Source organism: Triticum aestivum, chromosome 6A (genome assembly GCF_018294505.1).
Source record: "Triticum aestivum cultivar Chinese Spring chromosome 6A, IWGSC CS RefSeq v2.1, whole genome shotgun sequence".
Classification (NCBI taxonomy): Eukaryota; Viridiplantae; Streptophyta; class Magnoliopsida; order Poales; family Poaceae; genus Triticum; species Triticum aestivum.
Window position 1 is genome coordinate 52,779,506 of NC_057809.1, and position 7,551 is coordinate 52,787,056.

Here is a 7,551-nt window from a genome sequence, read left to right on the forward strand (position 1 = left end):
CTCCGTTCTTGGGAACAATGGAGCTAGCAACAGACTTGTTGGAAATAATACATACTGATGTGTGCGGTCCAATGAGTATTGAGGCTTGCGGAGGGTATCGTTATTTTCTAACCTTCACAAATGATTTGAGCAGATATGGGTATATCTACTTGATGAAACATAAGTCTGAAACATTTGAAAATTTCAAAGAATTTCAGAGTGGAGTGGAAAATCATCGTAACAAGAAAATAAAGTTTGTACGATCTGATCGCGGAAACAAATATTTGACTACGAGTTTGGTCTTCATTTGAAACAAAGTGGAATAGTTTCAAAAAACTCACGTCACCTGGAACACCACAATGTAATGGTGTGTCCGAACGTCGTAACCGTAATTTATTAGATATGGTGCAATCTATGATGTCTCTTACCGAATTACCACTATCGTTTAGGGGTTATGCATTAGAGACAGCTGCATTCACGTTAAATAGGGCAACGTCTAAAAATCTGTTGAGATGACACCGTATGAACTGTGGTTTAGCAAGAAACCTAAGTTGTCGTTTCTTAAAGTTTGGGATTGAAATGCTTATGTGAAAAAGTTTCAGCCTGATAAGCTCAAACCCAAATCGGAGAAGTGCGTCTTCATAAGATACCCAAAATAAACTGTTGGGTACATGATACGTCTCCGTCGTATCTACTTTTCCAAACACTTTTGCCCTTGTTTTGGACTCTAACTTGCATGATTTGAATGGAACTAACCCGGACTGACATTGTTTTCAGCAAAATTGCCATGGTGTTATTTATGTGCAGAAACAAAAGTTCTCAGAATGACCTGAAACTTTACGGAGACTATTTTTGGAAATAATAAAAAATCCTGGCAAAAGATCAAGACCATGGGGCCACACCTTAGCCACGAGGGTGGGGGCGCGCCCCCTACCTCGTGGGCCCCCTGGAGCTCCTCCGACCTCAACTCCAACTCTATATATTCACTTTCGGGGAGAGAAAAGAACAGAGAGAAGGATTCATCGTGTTTTATGATAAGGAGCCACCGCCAAGCCCTAAACTCTCTCGGGAGGGCTGATCTAGAGTCCGTTCGAGGCTCCGGAGAGGGGAATCCATCGTCGTCATCATCATCAACCATCCTCCATCACCAATTTCAGGATGCTCACGGCCGTGCGTGAGTACTTCCATCGTAGGCTTGCTGGACGGTGATGGGTTGGATGAGATTTATCATGTAATCGAGTTAGTTTTGTTAGGGTTTGATCGCTAGTATCCACTATGTTCTGAGATTGATGTTGCTATGACTTTGCTATGCTTAATGCTTGTCACTAGGGCCCGAGTGCCATGATTTCAGATCTGAACCTATTATGTTTTCATGAATATATGAGAGTTCTTGATCCTATCTTGCAAGTCTATAGTCACCTACTATGTGTTATGATCTGGCAACCTCGAAGTGACAATAATCGTGACCAGTCCTGGTGATGACCGTAGTTTGAGGAGTTCATGTATTCACTATGTGTTAATGCTTTGGTCTGGTACTCTATTAAAAGGAGGCCTTAATATCCCTTAGTTTCCGCTAGGACCCCGCTGCCACGGGAGGGTAGGACAAAAGATGGCATGCAAGTTCTTTTCAATAAGGATGTATGACTATATTCGGAGTACATGCCTACACTACATTGATGAATTGGAGCTAGTTCTGTGTCACCCTAGGTTATGACTGTTACATGATGAACCATACATCTGGCATAATTCTCTATCACCGATCCATTGCCTACGAGCTTTCCATATATTGTTCTCCGCTTATTTACTTTTCCGTTAAGTTGTTATTGTTACAATCACTACAAAATACCAAAAACATTACTTTTGTTATCATTACCTTTTGCTAGCGTTACCACTACTATCATATTACTTTGCTGCAGATATTAAGTTTCCAGGTGTGGTTGAATTGACAACTCAGCTGCTAATACTTGAGAATATTCTTTGGCTCCCCTTGTGTCGAATCAATAAATTTGGGTTGAATACTCTACCCTTAAAAACTGTTGCGATCCGCTATTCATTGTGGGTTATCAAGACTATTTTCTGGCGCCGTTGCCGGGGAGCATCGCTCTATTCTTTGAGTCACTTGAGATTTATATCTGCTTATCATTATGAAGAACTTAAAAGATCCAAGAACCAAGATTTATCCCTCAACTACGAGGGGAGGTAAGGAACTGCCATCTAGTTCTGCACTTGATTCACCTTCTGTTTTGAGTAAGCTTGCGACACCTAAACCTGCTTCTACTATTGATTCTGATATGTCACATGTTATTGATGGTGCCACTTCTGCTATGCATGATACTTATGATGAAACTACTTCTATGCTTGATACTGCTATGCCACTTGGTGAATTTCTTAATGAACAACTTGCTAGGGCTAGAGAGAATGAAATTATTGAAACTGATAATATTGATGAAAGTGATGATGAAGACTCTCCACCCTAATAAATATGAATTGCCTGTTGTTCCTGAGGGTTATGTTATGGATGAAGAAGCTACTAGAGCTATTTTAGCCTGCAATGATAGATATGATCTAAAGAGGTTATTAGCTAAATGGAAGCAGCAATCCCTTAATACTAGAATGAAACCTGACCCTGCTTTCGCTACTTCACCTATCTGTGTTACTGATAAGGATTATGAATTCTCTGTTGATCCTGATATAATTACTTTGGTTGAATCTGATCCTTTTTATGGGTATGAATCTGAAACTGTTGTGGCACATCTTACTAAATTAAATTATATAGCTACCCTATTCACTAATGATGAGAGAACTCATTACTTTTATATCCTTAAAATATTCCCGTTCTCATTAAAGGGTGATGCTAAGATATGGTTTAATTCTCTTGATCCTGGTTGTGTGCATAGTCCCCAGGATATGATTTATTACTTCTCTGCTAAATATTTCCCTGCTCATAAGAAACAAGATGCTTTAAGGGATATATATATATAATTTTTTGCAAATTGAAGAAGAGAGTCTCCCACAAGCTTGGGGGAGGCTTCTCCAATTACTTAATGCTTTGCCTGATCATCCTCTTAAGGAAAATGAAATACTTGATATCTTTTATAATGGACTAACCGATGCTTCCAGAGATTACCTAGATAGTTGTGTTGGTTGTGTTTTCAGGGAAAGAACACCGGATGAAGCTGAAATTCTATTAAATAATATGTTGACTAATGAAAATAATTGGACACTTCCCGAGCCTATTCCTAAACCAACTCCGAAAAAGAGAGGTGTTCTATTTCTCAGTCCTGAAGATATGCAAGAGGCAAAGAAATCCATGAAAGAAAAGGGTATTAAAGCTAAAGATGTTAAGAATTTACCTCCTATTGAAGAAATACATGGTATTAATTTACCGCCTGTCGAAGAAATGCATAATTTTAATCCATCTCCTATTGAAGAAATACGTGGTCTTGATAACCTGACACATGTAGTAAAGGTAAATTCTCTCTATAGATATGATAAAGCTGAAATCCCATTTACTAAGTTTGCTAGCCCATGCTTAGATGAGTTTGATAACTTTATGGTTAAGCAAGAAGACTTCAATGCTTATTTTGGTAGAGAATTAAAATGCAGTGCTGATATGCTTGAACACTTGGGTGATTATATGGCTAATGTCAAAGGTGAACTTAAACTTATTAGTAAACATGCTTCTATGGTTACCACTCAAGTAGAACAAGTACTTAAAGCTCAAAATGATTTTCTCAATGTATTGAATAGTAAGAATAATGATTTTGCTGTTAGAGTGGCTACTAGAACTGGTAAGATGACTCAGGAACCTTTGTATCCTGAAGGCCCCCTAAGAGAATTGAGCAAGATTCTCAGAGAAATAATATAGATGCACCTAGTCCTTCTAAATGGAAGAAAAAGAAAAATGATGGGACTCTGCATGCTTCTAGTGAACCTATTGCAGAAACACCTGAGAATCCAAATGATATTTCTATTTCTGATGCTGAAACACAATCTGGTAATGAACTTGAAACTAGTGATAATGTTAATGATAATGTTCATGTTGATGCTCAACCTAGCAATGGTAATGATATAGAAATTGAACCTCGTGTTGATCTTGATAACCCACAATCAAAGAATCAACGTTATGATAAGAGAGACTTTGTTGCTAGGAAACATGGTAAAGAAAGAGAACCATGGGTTCAAAAACCAATGCCTTTTCCTCTCAAACCATCCAAGAAAAAGGATGATGAGGATTTTGAGCGCTTTGCTGAAATGATTAGACCTATCTTTTTGCGTATGCGATTAACTGATATGCTCAAAATGAATCCTTATGCTAAGTATATGAAAGATATTGTTACTAATAAAAGAAAGATACTGGAAGGTGAAATTTCCACCATGCTTGCTAATTATACTTTTAAGGGTGGAATACCAAAGAAACTTGGAGATCCAGGAGTACCCACTATACCATGCTCCATTAAAAGAAACTATGTTAATACTGCTTTATGTGATCTTGGAGCCGGTGTTAGTGTTATGCCTCTCTCTTTATATCGTAGACTTGATTTGAATAAGTTGACACCTACTGAAATATCTTTGCAAATGGCTGATAAATAAACTGCTATACCTGTTGGTATTTGTGAGGATGTGCCTGTTGTGGTTGCAAACGTTACAATTTTAATGGACTTTGTTATTCTTGATATTCCCGAGGACGATAGTATGTCTATTATTCTTGGAAGACCCTTTTTGAATACTACAGGGGCTGTTATTGATTGCAGCAAAGGCAATGTCACTTTTCATGTTAATGGTAATGAGCATATGGTACACTTTCCGAGGAAACAACCTCAAGTCCACAATATCAATTCTATTGGAAAAATTCCATCAATTATTTTTGGAGGTTTTGAATTTCCTCTTCCTACTGTCAAGAAGAAATATGATATTCTTATTGTTGGGGATGTGCATATCCCCGTTGAGGTAACCTACTGTTATTCGAAAATTCTCCGGTTCCATGTTATTCGGAATGAGTTTGTTAACAAGACTTGATCAACCTTGTTAATGGATTCCTTTTGATGATCATGAGATGGATGAATTTAGAAAACACAACTCTCTGTACCCTCCTTTTACTTTCTGTTATTTATATTAAATAAAGTAAAAATAGTATTTTCTGTCTGTTATCTGGATTATCCATGTAATATAAAAATACTCTGAAAATAAAAGTTCTCCACTTGCCCTGAAATTTAAATATGAGTTTTTCTGGAATATTTAAGAATATCTGGCACTGAGAACACAGCAGGGGGCATCCACCTGGCCACAAGGGTGGAGGGCGTGCCCTACCCCCTGGGCAAGCCCCCTGCCTCGTGGGCCCATGGTGGCCCTCCTCCACTTATTCATGCACCCACACACTCCTTCTTCCTCCCACAAACACCATTATCCAGCTCAAGCACGAGTTGTAGCTCATTTTGCTGCGATTTTCGATCTCCTTGCTCAAAGCACCTCTCACAAAACTGCTTTGGGGGATTGTTCCTTGGTATGTGACTCCTCCATTGGTCCAATTAGTTTTTGTTCTAGTGCTTTATTCATTGAAAATTTGTGCTGCCTAGGTGACCATGTTCTTGAGCTTGCATGTCAAATTTATATGGCTCCAAGTAGTTTTGATGCATGATATAGGCTCTAGGTACTTGTAGGAGTAGTTTCTATCAATTTTATTGAGTTTGGTTCACTTTCATTTTGAAGTTACTAAAAATTTCAGATTTTTCAGAAAATAATGAAGAGATTTTTGAGGGCTCATCAAGCCGAAGCTCGAAGGAAAAGCAAAATGAAGAAGCAAATATAATCTGCCTCGCATCACGGAGGTTCGGCCGTGTGAATGGCCTTGTGATGATTTCTTGAGAGCAGCCGGGATTTATGATGATTTCTATGAATTGGCTGAGAATGCAGGCCTTACCGCCTTCCTCCACGACCAGCGCGAACAGTATCTCTTACTCACCAATATCTTTGTGCAAAACTTTCATTTCCATGCTAGGAGCTCACCACCTACGGTGGAGTTTTATTTATATGATGAACATAAGGAGATGTCACTTCATGATTTTTGTCGGGTTTGTTTGATCCCTTTTGAGGGCATCATAGAGGAACCACATCACGGCGATGTGGATAGGTTTATTGATACCATCACTGTAGGGGAAACGAGGAAGGTTTCTGATGCACGAACTACTAGCATACACTTTCTTGTTCTACGTTACTTTGCTATATTTGCTAGTAGATGCTTGATTGGGCGCGGAAACTATGGAAACCTGAGTGCCCCTGATATTGTTATTTTGTGCCACGCCTTATTTCGTGATGATACATTCAGCATGGGTGCTATTATTGCAAAGCGGTTAAATCTTAACCGTACTAAGGGCCCTGTCTTTGGAGGCATCTTCGCCTCGCGCCGAGCTGCACATTTTAACATACCTATTAGGCATTATGAGAAGGAAGAAAAATTGATGCGTCCTGTTTATTTAGATTATAAGAGTATGGTAGCACACGATTTTATTGTTAAGAATAGGGCAAATGAGCTCAAATACAAATTGTTCTTTGATAAACATCATCCTCAGACTATTACCCTGCCTGCTCCTTCCTTGTTTGATTTATCTGCGGGCAAGTACCTTGTTCCGCTGGAGGCTACACTACAAAAAAAAGACACATCCGTGACATTTTGGGCCGAACGAAATTTTTTTCTGTCATACATATGACACTTCTATGACGATAATTGTGACAAAACCCGGTATCATCATAGATGTGGTGGGCTCCTACTTCTATGACAAAAAATCATGACAGCAAATGGGCTTTTCGTCCTGTGCGGGCCGGAGATGCAGCTGCATGACATTCTTTGGGCCGTCCATGACGGAAAAAACCGTGGTAGAAGCGAGGGCAAGGAAAATTTCAGGGAGTTCCCGGTTACGGTGGGAGGTCGGGGGCCGAGCGATGCGCGTTTCTCTCGTACATGTACGCGCGTGTGTGCGAGGCATTGGCTCTAACTAAACCCGAGCGAGGCGTTGGGCTCTAACTGAACCCGAGCGATTGCACTGCAGGCTACGCGTTACTGAACCCGAGCGATCGATCGATGGCTATTAATTGAACCCGATCGAGCGATTCCTTCGCTACTGCTGCTAACTGAAGCCGATCGATGCTGCCTCTAGATGAACAGTGAGCGTTGCGGGGGAGGGGGGGTTGGATGAACAGTTTCCAGTGGGGGTGGATGAACAGGACCCCGTGGTGTTGCCTCTGGATGAACAGGACCCCGATCGATCGAGCCGGTTGGGGCTGGATGAACAGGACCCCGTGGAGGGCTGGATGAACAGGACCACCCCGTGGAGGGCAGGATGAACAATAGATGGTGGAGGGAAGGATGAACAGTAGCCCGTGGAGGGGTGGTTGAACAGGAGCCTGTGGAGAGGGCTGGTTGAACAGTAGCCGGTGGAGTAGCGCGTGGTGGAGGCTGGATGAACAGGAGCCCGTGGATGAACAGTCGCAGGTGGAGGAGATGAACCAGGCAACTAGCAAGCAAAGATAGAAGTGATTTCGAGGGTATGGTCATCTTGCCTGAAATCCCGCAAG